The sequence below is a fragment of the Dermacentor variabilis genome, chromosome 10 (assembly GCF_050947875.1).
Source record: "Dermacentor variabilis isolate Ectoservices chromosome 10, ASM5094787v1, whole genome shotgun sequence".
Lineage (NCBI taxonomy): Eukaryota > Metazoa > Arthropoda > Arachnida > Ixodida > Ixodidae > Dermacentor > Dermacentor variabilis.
This window is the reverse complement of record NC_134577.1, coordinates 5,230,041-5,243,574: the sequence shown is the minus strand read 5'-3', so window position 1 is coordinate 5,243,574 and position 13,534 is coordinate 5,230,041. Positions and strand designations below refer to the sequence as shown.

General features: G+C 50.6%; 1 pseudogene; it reads left to right on the top strand.

Annotated features, from left to right (window-relative positions):
• The first annotated feature begins 7,858 nt into the window (after positions 1 to 7,858).
• On the top strand, positions 7,859 to 8,000 carry LOC142562627 (U2 spliceosomal RNA; annotated as a pseudogene).
• Positions 8,001 to 13,534: the final 5,534 nt, after the last annotated feature.

The window sequence follows — 13,534 nt, the reverse complement described above, 5'->3', positions numbered from 1 at the left end:
CGCCGCGTAATAAAGAGATCCTGTCACACGGCCGCCATCTTGGCCCGCCCCCGATCGATGAGCGCGACGGTCAGCGGCGGCTAACGAGCAGCGCGCCCCGCTGCACGCCGCCGGGCAACCCGGGCTAATTGTTGTGGCGCTCCGTGGGCGTTCACGGAGAGCGGGGCTCAGCGGTAGCACGCGTCTTTCGCTACAGGCGCAATACTTGTAATAACATTACGGCGGCACCAGCACGGCGTCAACGGTCGATCACTGTAGGATTCTTCTGTATAGACGCTTGTCAACTGGGCGCACATATGTGCCAGCTCTTAGCAAGGCTTAGGTTCGGAATGTCCCACGTAGGACAGGAAGCCGAGCAACATGGTTCATGGTTCAGGCAGGCGCACAAACGCTTATGTTGTCCTTGTTTCGTACGCCTGCGTTTCTGTAACTGCATTTACCGGATTCTTTTTGGAAATATCAATCCTCAACATCTACGGAAATACCTGCTCTACACTTGTTGGTTACGTGCAGGGGCTTGATTTCACGCACATACGTACCTATGGCAGAAAGCTGTGCTAGTTGGAGTTATGGTGACTGATTCATTTCCAACGTTCTCTTTTACTATATCTGGATTTTTCTGTTTCTTCCCAAGTGCTGCATCGCTGGAACTAAAGCGCGTCGGGTCCAGTCCTCCATGACGCCATATTATATTACATTGGGCCGCGCTCCTTGCATGCATACCGGGCGTGGCTGACCCTGGGCGGTAGTTGTGAGGAGACACATCCCGAGGCACAACGCTGCACACGCGAGGGCTGCTGCTGCGCCGTGGCATCGCAACGATGACCGGAATCCACAACAATGGTGCACGACCTACGGGAACCTTGTCACAAAGCCCAGTGAAAAGGAGGCCAGTGATGCATACACGCGGCACGCGCGCGGGAATCAGCAGAGTGAGTGGGGCGTCAACTTGGCTTCGTCGTTTTTGCATCCATACTCACTGCGTGCCTCTTCTAATCCTCCACGCGTCTATACCAGGACAGCACGGTGCGAGCGCGCCTCCGTTCAAAATTGGCGCGGTTTTATTGCTATCGCTACGACAAGTTTCGCGCCGGCTCTCGCCATCGGTGCAGTATATACGGCGCCACAGGAAAAGACCCTCGCTATCGGATCGGAAGATAGAGAGGCGGGGGATTTCGCATCCGCTGGTCGAAAAGGTCCGGAGAGAATTGCAGCAGACTCTTCGGAAGCGCCAGAGGACGCATTTCGAAAAGAAGCCGATCCGGAAGCAGTCACGAGAAAATGGTTGCTATTCGCAGTAATTGCGCCTTCAAAAAATCGCTCGAGTCTGCCACCTTTTTATTTATGTTGCGTGAGTCTCGTTCGCAATGCTTGTAAACGGACGTACGGACGCGTTCAGCTCTTTTCCTGGCTCATAACTGCTGTGCGCTCAGTAAACCTGCTTCGAAATACTACTGGAGAACATGAAGGAAAGCAGTCTCTTGGGTTACTGTGTATGGGATTCACGGTTGAGAAAAAGGACCAGGAAACTAGCCAGTAAGTATAATGTGCTAAAGCTGTTGTCAGTGAAAGTATTAAGCATATGGTTGGAGACGCAGAAAGTGCATACTGCGCACGGCAGTGATGAAGCCAGCTGTGTAGGTATACCGAACGTAAACAATGAAAACAAAGGCTTTGCATGACAATTCAAATGTCATTGCCCAACTGTTCCAAGACAGATCATGGTGCCAAAAAACACGATGCTATAATGGAGCTTCATGTTCGTAAACAGGAAACCCATGACGTCGCTAGCGCGCAGACGCATGGGCAGAAGAAAACAATACCCCCCCCCCCCCACCTCCGCTCCTCGAGCCACTTCAATTAGTAGCCGCAATAATCTGTGGCTTCCTGTAGAACGATAAAAGACTCAGGACCAATAAAATCAGGTCGCGGTAGGCAACGGTAGGCAGCTATCTGCATGACGTCGTGGCCTGGAACAGGTCTACAGGAAGTTTGCCGGTGACGATGTGTGGTATACATTAAGAAATAGCGCAGAAACAATTCAGCCTATTTTGGAACCAAGTCGTAGCATCCATCCGAAAGAAAAGGACGACATAGTTGCTCCGCTGGAGGACTCGGGTTTTAAGTATACTGACGAAAAGGTGAGCGAGTTTGCCGTGGAGAATAGCAGAATTGCTCGCGCGCTTTATCACAGCACGTATTCGGTGAGTTCTGTAATTTATCTGTATAAAATGTACTAATGTTTCTTTTGTTTGCGTGAAAATAAAATTGATTTATTGCGTCGTGCATCTTTCCATGCCTTGTGAGGTAAATTGGAGGGGGAGGGGACTGAGCTAACCACCCAGATGCCTTGCGATCTTCCTGAGGTGCCCCCTAGTGCAGTCCTCCGTGAACGTACTGCATCGGACGTTGAAGCCAGGGGGAATGCGGAAGAGGAGGGTGAAAGCGTAAGAATAAAGCGCAGTGCGCCGACGATGGCTACGAGATGGCGCCACAGTAGCGCGCGTAGTCCGTCTGCGGTGGCTGCTGCGAATCGCGCCCACACGTCACCCACGCGCTGCCTCTCGCGATCTCCAGATTAGCGAGGGAGTCGCTCCACACTTCGCTCCGTTCGCAACGTGCCGCACGAGACAGATTGTCCATGCCAGCCAATATATCGCGACATGAAAACACACAGAGCTGCGCTCAAATTTCGCATTAGGGCGTACCGTAATCGCCGGTGATTTTATTTTTTTCTCAAGTGTTCTAAGGTCTTGGTGAACCATGTATGATGACGGTTTGCACAAACTGAAATGACTGAGTTGTACTTTTCAAATAAATAATTTATTTTGATTTGAAAGGATTACCAGTTGAACTCGTATGTTATGTAAAGTACCCTGTTGTTTATGGCAGCGTAGTTTCCGTTTTCGTAAGCGAATAAATTTCATGTGTGAGTGGCGAAATGAGGATGTGAAACAAAGTTGGCATGGACTTTGTGGTCACTGAACTCATTAACGTAACTTATGGATGATAAGCCCTCAGGGTGGGTGGTGTAAGGGTTGGGGTCGGGCATGAAATAGATGGTAGCAGGCCCATGCTGTCGTCCAAATCATTCACGCTGAGGACATTGTTGAAGGGAGAGACTTGTTCTCATCGAGAAAGAGGAATATGGGATTTATTTACAGTATCTACATGAGAACGTTACAGTTCATCACTGAAAGAGAATGCGCACTGAACAGCCGACAACGGCTGCTTAAATGCACTCTCTCCTCCCTAGATCCCTAGGTAAGGGAAAATGGCCTTTCGACCTTCGACCAATGGGAGCGTCCAAAGTCATCGGAGCTAGCCGACCCGCCTTTAAGGGGGACGGTTTACACACTCACTTCCGCACGTGTTTCACTGAACATACCGAGGTGAGAGGGTTCTCGTAGACAGAGGTCTTGACCCGAGCAGGCGCCTCTTTGATCCCAAGCCTGACGCCGCAGACAGTGGCCGCCGCGTCTGTCCATTGACTGACCAGTTCTGGGGTCCGCGAGACCGCACCGCAAAACATCTTCTTCCAGGAGTTCCCTCGATCCAAACAAACCGAGATAGCGACGGCAAACCCACTAACAATACTTGGTCTGCCGACCGCGTCTAGACATGCCGGCGCCGATGGGCTGTTGACGCGGCGCATTGTCGTCCTTACAAAGCGAGTCGCCGCAGCGGGCTGAGAGGGTTCGGATGTCGCTTCTCCTCTAGATCGTCAGCCCCCCGCAGGCCGATCGTAACAGTGGTCAGTATAAGAGCAAGGATGGTAGCACTACCTTGCGTAAAACGAGCTGGTTCTTTTATCAGTTACGTTAGATTGTTATTGAGAGAAAAGTCAAGGAATGCGATAGCTTCTGGTTTGCCTGTAGCTAATTATGAAGTATAGTCCAATCAATAATCGCGTGATTAAAATATCCAAAGAGGAAAATGCGAGCATTAGAATGTCTATAAATTTTAGGATACTACTCAGGATACTTTACGATACCACATAAATAATATTATTAGGATACCACTTGAGGATGTTCAGTTTGCGGCGGAAATCGGGACGATGGTTGGGTGGTCTATAACAAACACCAAGAATTAGTTGTGGTTCGGCGGAGCAGATGAGCCATAAGATTTCAAGATCACGTGATATGTTGATGGGGCAGCACGATAGCTCGCCGTTTAAGGCGATAAGAACACCGCCTTATTTGACACGTCGCCTGGCTGGTCGGAATAGATCAAAGTTAGGCAAGATATACAAAACGTCGAGGTCGTAAATGTTGCTGGAAAGCTGCGTTTCGGTTAGTACGAGTAGGTTGCTTCCATATGAAGATACAATATTTGGTACTATCTCACCGCTCTACAGACTAGAACGGCTTTCCCTACGACATCGTAGTCATCACCGATCCACAAGCCTTCATTGAACATGCAAGAGCTCATTTCATATCAAGATATGGTCAATCTGTCATATTCTTGTGCACCCATCTCTTATGTAATACCCACACAGTGAGGTTTCTAAGGTAATAAAGTGAACGAGAGAGACAGATTGAGTGTGAAGGAGAAGAAGCACTATATTCTGCAACCCTTTAGAGAGCACGGTTCAGCACCTTGGGGAAATGGAGGGGGAGACAACGAAGAAAGAAAAGAGAGGAGGTCGAGGCGGTCACAGAGCTGTAGCCAAGCGGCGCATTTACAAGTGAAAGCGCGCGGCAGCATGCAATGTGGATCCCTACACGTGCTACAGCTGGTCACCTGGCAGCCCATTGCCGCAACTGTGGCTGCAACATCTTTTTATTGCGATAGCAATTAGATGGACTCTCCAGGCGCATTACTGTCGTCGGCGTCGCCGTAATGTTCCATATGAAGTTCAAGGGGACATTAATTGTCGCGCGCCCTACGACGTATGCGCGAGTGAAAGCGTGCGAGGTGAGCCAACGATCGCGGCTCGATCTTGCCCGAGCGAAAGGGAAAAAGGGAAGGAAGCGCATCGTCTTCCGTCGCGCGCGAGGCACCCAACGATGCGAGGTACCGGGGGGAGGGGGGCGGGCGCGGTTCTGCTCCGACTGCAACTGCGTACGTGGAGGCTGCGCGCGGTCGCGCAGCCGTATCTTGAGAGCGATCTGCGTAGGGGCGAAGTCTATAGGTGCGTCGACGGCTCGTAACTTTAAGCGTGCTGTGTGCTCTCGGCGCTCAGTTCGCTTTGAAGCTGTAGACAGCGCGAAGGTCATTTCGCTCGCTGCTGCTGCCGCGCTTGCTCACGCGAGCGTTTCGACAGCGAATGCCCGCGGTCATCGAGTGTGACGTGTTTACGTTGCTGTGCGCGCTGACACCATGCTTGTTAATTTAGTTAGCAAGTTTACAAGTTGATACGGCCGATGAAAGTGCGATCCTTATTTCGAATGGATGTGTGTTAATTTGCTATCGCAATCGATGCTTCGCCTTTCTGGCGAAACTGCGACTTCTTACAGCGAAGCTAGGTACCCGTTTTTCCTGCGTGTGTAGAAGAGGTTCGCGTAGACGAAGAAATCGATATATAGCCAAGTCCAGCACTCCGACGTGCCCGGCGTCGAGCGACACTCGCCCGCGCGCCAATAACGTCTGACTATAAACGCTAAAGGCGCGTCTATAGTCCGACGTTATGTGCACGCCTCTTTACTGTGACGTCAATGTCGCCTATAACGCGTCGTTATCAGCAGTTGCGTTCTGGCCGTGCTATGGGTAGGACGCGTATTGTGCGCACCGAGGAAGAGCAGCGTGCCCTCCAAGAGCGACGGCGTGAGCAGAGTGAGCGGGCGCGAGTCGGTCGACGGGAGTGGACCGTCGTGTAGCTGTTTTCCATCCGATGAAGAACAGCAGCGTGCCCGTGAAGAAACGCACGGCGGCGGAAGGAGGCCGTATGCGTATGCGCGATGACCTTCGGGACCCCGAATACCGCGAGGAGGATAGGTTCGGCATTCAGTGCTATGTCAAGGTACCAGCTACGCGTCATCGGTTGACGTTTGCTAAAAATATTTCCAGCATCGTCGTTCAGCCCATGGCCGTGTACCATAGTGACCATAAAGCGATGATCACTACTGTAACAAAACAAAATAAAAGACGCGTGAGCCCAAAATGCGTAGTTCATAATCGTCTTCATGTGTATATAGCCATCCTCATAATAGGGAGTTTTAGAATAAGGGCCCCAATAGTTTGGGGCCCCAAAGAGCTTTGCGGGTGTTAGCGTTGGGGCAGGTAGGAGTGAAGAGCTTTAGAATAGGGTTTTACGTTTGCGGATAGCGTCTTGCGCTGACAGCGCCACTACGGCGTCAAAGAAAAACTATTAGAAATAATTAAATAAAATATACCATTTTATGATAGGAATAATAATTTTTACTTGCGTGTATTCGCGTTTAAGTACAATTTAGAGGTTATTCTCTGTAAGCAGCAAACGATTAGTTGCGCTTAGTTTTGAGCAAACCAACTTTACTAGCCTTCACCAGCCAAGCTTAGCCGTGTTAGGCCTACGAGCCATAAAATCCACAATCGAATTCAAAATCAGCGGCGTCTAATGAGTCAATCTTCATAACACACGCTAGTTGAGAGAAAGCGATAACCGCACTCACTTCTCCTAGCTTGGGAACTTCACGCGTTACCGCGAATCGAACCCAGTTTTGTGCTAGGTTAGAGCCGTCGCTTCGATGGGTGCCGCCATGTTTGCCGACGCAAAGCTTTTGGGGCCACTATTTGGGCTCCCGCTAAATCGGTGAAATAGCGTTCCCAACGCAAAACCCAGCATGCGCAGTGGCTTCGACGCTATTTCTTTGGGGCCCCAAAACGTTTGGGACCCCTATTCTAAAACTCTCTAATCATCATCATCGTTTTGTCTGGTTGGGACTGACTGATTGGCTCGCGCGGTTGCGTTGTAATACAAGGGCTCTGTCTTCGCACCGGGCGTCGTCTTACAGACGGTAGAATCACGAAGTCATGTATGTGTCTTTATTCAGTCAATAAAATTCGCTGCCTTACCCGCCGTGGTTGCTCAGTGGCTATGGTGTTGGGCTGCTGAGCACGAGGTCGCGGGATCGAATCCTGGCCACGGCGGCCGCATTTCGATGGGGGCGAAATGCGAAAACACCCGTGTGCTTAGATTTAGGTGCACGTTAAAGAACCCCAGGTGGTCAAAAATTTCCGGAGTCCTCCACTACGGCGTGCCTCATAATCAGAAAGTGGTTTTGGCGCGTAAAACCCCAAATGTTATTATTCGCTGTCATTCCACTCTGTGAAGCTGGATGGCCAGCGACCCCTTAGTGGTGAACTGTCCATTGCCGTGCGTCAAACGCCGTATGCACATAAGTGGAAGGCGACTATAGTCGCTGCTCCACGATGTTGAGCCTCGGAAGATTATGAGGCACCGGGGCGTATAACCTATAGCCATGTATTGTTTCAAAACGAGGCACGACACCTTTTACTAACGAATCCCGGCACGTACGTAGAACAAAAACGCACCTCACCGCACTCCGAGGGCACACACTGTTTCGCCGTAGCCAAGGCCATCGTGCGTTGGTCGACGTCCTGCAGTGCAATAATGGTTGTGAGGTCACTCTAAAACCACAAGCGTTCACACACAACACAGGCCACGCAAAATTGGTTCCCCACAAACTCCCTCTGAAACCTATATACTATATAGACATGGCCAACCTCGGTCAAAGTGTCTTCAAGGGGAGTACGGTAGCGCGATTAAAAGACGGGACAAAAGAAGACACATAGGATACATAGGACACATAGGACACACACACACACACATTGTGTGTGTCCCTATGTGTTTTTTGTCCGGTCTTTTAATCGCGCTACCGTACTGCCCTTGAAGATGCATTACCAACAACCCCACATTGCAACCCTCGTGGCCAAAGTGTATTTGGACTTAAGATATTAAACTTATTTTTGCAAGTTGGCGAAGTGCTTAAAGCCTGCTTCACCTCCGCCGCGGGTCGGCCCGGTATCGTACTATGTTCGGGATCGGCCTGCAGCATGCGTATGGGGAGAAATTCTCGATTTACAAGGCTCGATACATGCGTGCAAGTTTTTCCAGAACCTAGCCATATGCAGCTTCACAGAGTGGAATGGCACTGAATGCGTGTGCAACCCTATTGGGGGCGAGCTCCACCACTGGAAAAGCTGGCGCCACCGTCGGCGTGACGTGGCATGAGGGATAACGTGGACACAGCGGCCGCGTCGGCTGCTTCGGAAGCGCCGAAGCGAGCTGAAAACAAAAGTTTAAAGTCCCACCTGCGCCGTGCTTCTGATTAAGTGGAGAGGTTTTCCCGCCTTGGGGGGTGTCTGCTTGACAACATTTGAAAGTACTATAATAGGTAGTGGCTGCATTTGGAGGCGTGCAGCATGGCAGGCTACTGCTCGGTGGCGCAGTGCCGCACCTACGCAACGGAGCCCGGTGTCAGCCTTACTTGCACGTAGCCGCAGGGCAAGGAGCTGCGTGAAGCTTGGCTGGCGAAACTGCAGACAGCCATCGGCTACAACTCGGGTATGCAGCAAGCACAAACGCGAGGAAGATTTCTGCTACGGCGCCGGGACTGCGCGATGTTCGGTGAGTAGCAAAAAACGCGCACTCAGACGCTCGCCCGCGCCCGCTGCCCGGCTAATGGCATGACGGTTTGGTCTATGAACTTGTTGATGCTAGATACTGGCAAGTTCACTGGAACGGAAAGGGAGCACTAAGACGCACATTAAAGAAGGCATGCAATATGGTCATGTTGGTGTAATGAATTAAAGCACTGGATTACGAAAATAAAGCAGAGGTAAATCGCACGCTGACAAGACCAATAAACATACAGTGCGACGCAACTAGAGAAATAATATTGAAATGTCCAAGAATTTACAAGAAAAAAATTGATTGAATCGTCGCGACGGCACATCACAGTCACCATAGGCGTCGAAGTCTCTATAACGAAATTATATTTGAGCAGTTCTGATAGCGTCCACGCAACAATGGTTGCTAGTGTGCTGTCAAATGTTCATATGCTGCAGCCTAAAGCTCACGGCACGGTGCGAAAACGCGCTCACAGCGAAAGCAATAAATTGTGCGCGGACATTCATGCAGACGCGCAGTCGGTCGTTGCGAACTCGTGCGATCGCTGCATTGAGGCTTCATTCTGTTGTGCCCCATTTGGTTATGCAGAGAGCCCACTATAAGAACAAATTTCACATAGCTTACTCTCAGCGTTCGCCTACCTTTCACGCAAGGAGCCGGTTCGGGAGACTCCATCACGGCGACCGCGCGCATGGCATTTATTGTACGTATTCGGTAAAGAGATAGCGTCTGTAAACGATTCTGTGCTTTCAGTTTGCCCAAGATTATTATATCGACAGTCAAAAACTTCCCTCGTTTTCAGAGTACCTTCATAAATGGCTAGGAGAGCTGCCGCGTGGTGTTTTTATTGAGCGCCGTAAGCGAAACCTACGAGGAGCGCGCCGCGTGATCCCTCATACTACGCAAGGGAGGCGCTTCCGACAGATGGCGACTCCGTAACTCCTCGACCCCAGTACAAGTCGTTGTTATCGACGGTTTTATCCGCAAGAAGAAACGTAGCCACGAACACGAGACGTTCATTTGAGGGATCGCCAGCTGTTTGTGCGCAGGCGCGACTAAGAGTGGACGCGAGAGAGAAAATCTGGGGGCTTCTTGAATATATGACCCTGCCTATCACTATATATACGGAGGAGGTTTTTATGTAGGCGTTTGTCCCTAGGCGTGCCGGCGTTGCGGAGTGGAGTCATTTGTTTACGCTTGGAACGCTGACTGCGGCGCGGTAAAATAGGTGAAGCAGCGGCACTGACGGCCGAATTGGCGAACGCTGTGTCGGTCAGACTGTCTCGCACCTGCCTCGCTCGTGCTTACCCAATCGTGGCGGATCATAGCTTTCTCGCGCCTTACGGCAAGGTGCCTTGTAAATAACATCATAGATGTTTCTGTGGGAGCAGTAGCGACCGTAGTAGAGCCCGGGCCGCATATAATTAAAATCTAGAACGCAGAGCGCCTCAGCAACCGCGGTTGAACGCAAGTGGGTGAAAGGTCGCCGGTGACGATGACTGACTCGACACCAGCGCCGCCGACGCGAGAAAGTCTGTCCGACGTACCTTCAGAGGCGAAGTTCTGTCTGATGTTGCAGAAGTCGCGGGGTGCGGTAGTGCTGAACTTAGCGTCACAAGTTGGCGGCTGGACGTAATTATGTTTATTCAATCGTGTTTTTTACTAATTGTAACAAGGTGTCATTATTTCGCATTATTGGTGGCGCCTTCAGCACATCAAAGCGGCAACGTGGACACCAAAGCTAGAACCCGAAATTATACGTGGGTTGGAGCTCGCCGAGGCCTGCGCGTGCCAGGGATGTATAAGATCGTGGCTTTTGCGCGTCCTTATACATCACGCGCAAAAGGATGACAAATGGAAGCAGGGAGAGGCCTCGCCAGTAGAAGACAGTGATAGGGTGATAACCGCTGGCGACTCGAACCTGGCTAGGCGTTCAGAGGTAATTGTGGAGAGGGTGAAAGGCGCCAAAAGAATGGCGGTAGGGACATTTCCGGGGCGGACATTGGGTTTTGTCATGGAGTCAGCAAAAGGAAAGCTCGCGGAAAATGACCACGGACGCAACCTTGTCGTCATTTAGCCCAGCTGCTACTATAGTAGCAGCTGGGCTAAATGACGTGCTAAACAGAAAAGGGACAGGACTTGGCGAAGGGGGTAGACGACTTGCGCGAGATGTCCCCTCAGGTGCAGATCGTGGTGTGCACGGTGCCTGTAAGTGACAGTTACGTACGAATAGCCGTTGTGGCTGCTAATGAGGCTACGTGAGCAATGAGCCGAGATAAAGGTTTTGATGATGTAGAAGTAAACAGGAAATTGTGAGAAGGTGTGGTGGTTTTCAACGAGACTGGATCCACTTCAATTACAGGCTTGGACGAGAAGTGGGCTGGCGACTTGCTGGTCGCGCAGTTGCTTCTTTCTTTGGGGGGAGGGGGGCACGGGCGCTCAGGAGGCCCGGGTAGGTAGTAATGAAGAGGGTTTCCTAGGGGAACCTCAGAATAGCATCGTCGTCAATAACAGAAGAAAAAAAATTGAGTACGTTTAAGCATCGCCTTTCAGAGTGGAAAGCGATAGCATTCAAAGATGCTTGACTGCTTCTCACGCTTCCCGGCAACTGTAGCTTATGTAACCGTAATGTTCACCGGGGAATGCTGGCGGCGAACGCTATGCACTATGCTATGCTTTCTGGTAGAAACGCGTCCTCTTGAGTGGGCCGCGATGATGACGACGATAATGTGGCTTTCCCCTTTGTATCGGGTGGACGCAAGTTCTGTGCCCTAGCAGGAAGAGCCTTTCGCCACGCTACGCAATCGCTTAATTTGCATGTTTTGGATTCGGTCGGAGGGTTCGCTTGCTAGAACCGCACGTAACACGTACTATAATATCGCTTACATCTTGGCAACAAGTATACTGCCAAGGCGCCTTAACATATGCGAGGCGGAAAGACCTCGATCATGCAGCTGTCGCGTGCGCAGATAGCACCGTTGTCTGTCGACGCAGTCGGAGCTACATTCGGCCTCTCGCTCGGTGTTCAAAGCGGCATATTAGCGCGGCAGAACACGCTTGTCGGTCCGAGCGGTAGCGTTCTCACTCGGTAGCGTTCTCACTCAGCCATAGTATACGTGTAATTCATCAAACTCAAACCTGTGCTAATAAAGATGTGAAGGGCCTACAAGTGTGCAATATTTTTGCAGAAATTCCACGTTTGCTCGACTATGGCCCCCCTGCGTTCGACACGTACGGTCCAGAGATGGCGTGAAGAGATTCGGGCAGCATGACAACCCCTTTGAACACGGCGTATCCGTGGGGTACGTGCGCAGGCCCCGGCCAAATGAGAGTGCGCCGGGCTCGGGCGTCGCCAATAGGGACGGCACCCCGTCTGCAAAACAAACACTGCAAAATTAGACCGTAATACGCTCACTAGTCAAGACATGTAAGAGAGAGAATATTCAGTGAGTGCAGAAGTGGAGAGGGCATGCAAGATTTCTAATGCGAGAATAAATGTAACCTGTGCGCTTGTTTACGTCGTACACTCCCTAGTGCCCACACACCCTCGACAGCACATGCAAGAACCCCACTGCGTCCCTGATACAGCCTGTCCAATTTTACTTAACATTTAGTGTGTTTGCGTGCATGTACAGGTATGCCGCATACAGTAAAGAGTGTCACGTCGACACGAGGCAAGCGCGCCGAATCGCACAAGCCAGATGGGAGGTCTAGAGAACACTAGCCGCACAGTTCTAAGTTACTTCGACATTTCTAATGATTCACGTTCTAGTTTTTAGTTGGCAAGAATGCACAAATATCTACTGCGGAAGTCATCTCGGTCAATGCGTTCCAGCTGCCATAGTTTGAGGATTCAGCTTCTCCTGATTGCATCTCATCATCCGTGGTGCACGCTTTACAGGAAAAGAAAGGCGCGGCTGCGAAGATTCTGCTTTCGCAGTGCGCGAACGCACCGTGTATGTGTGGCAAATGTAATAGAACAGACTGGAACTGTCGAAAAGAATGCTTCAATTCGTCTCGTTTATTACGTAGCGACCGTACATGAAAGCATGTATTCTAGGACAGATGAACCGTGCCACTCGCAAGATACTGTCATGTTGCACGCCAACTGGTATCAAATGTTGGCGATTGCGAATAACATTATCCAAGTACACACTAAGACAAATTCAACCCACCGAGAATGTTGCGAGGTCCCGCACGCCGTTTATGACACGCACAGAACTATTTTGGGGACGACGAGTGTGCACACCAAGCGTATACCGGAAACGGTTACTTCGAGTGTAGTCGCAAGAGAGAGCGCGCTACGGTTTAGATGCACACGATCTGGTGCCACGGTTTTAGGTGGTCGTAATTAATTCCTGGCAAAGCGCGCTTTAACGGTGGGACTATAATGTTGCGCTCTGTGGCTACGCAGCGAGGTGCCACCGGCAGGCAAGTCTGAAAAGTGTTCCATCTGTATTCCGGAACAGCTAGCTCTTTACGTGATAAAGGTAACTAGCGTTTCCGTGCACTTGACTGGTCTTTCAGTAGTGACGATGACACGGTTGCAGCACTGCATTCTACGAGGTTCCAACTAAGTCGTCAAACGTTTGCAAGGTGCAAAAGACAGAGTTCAATAAGTGTAGCAATGAAAGAAGGCGTGTTGTACGTTTAGTGGCGCAAGGGCCATGTATGGCCAAAAAGCGCCATGCCAGAATAAGTGTAGCAGTACCAGTGGTTAGATGATAGCCACATAATTAACGAAATTTATGTGCAAACAATGGGAAAGTCTTCTGTCAGTCGCCACTAACGGCAATCGATAATATTGAACAGGCAAAGTTGGCGACGCGCGTTTTTAAATTTAGAATGTGCAATTACGACTCTCAGACGGGACATTTGACTCGACGACGACTACATGCGTTCTTGCTGTCGCCGCTGTACTTCATTTCATTTAGAAGGCCAATAAGAGTATCCGTTCAT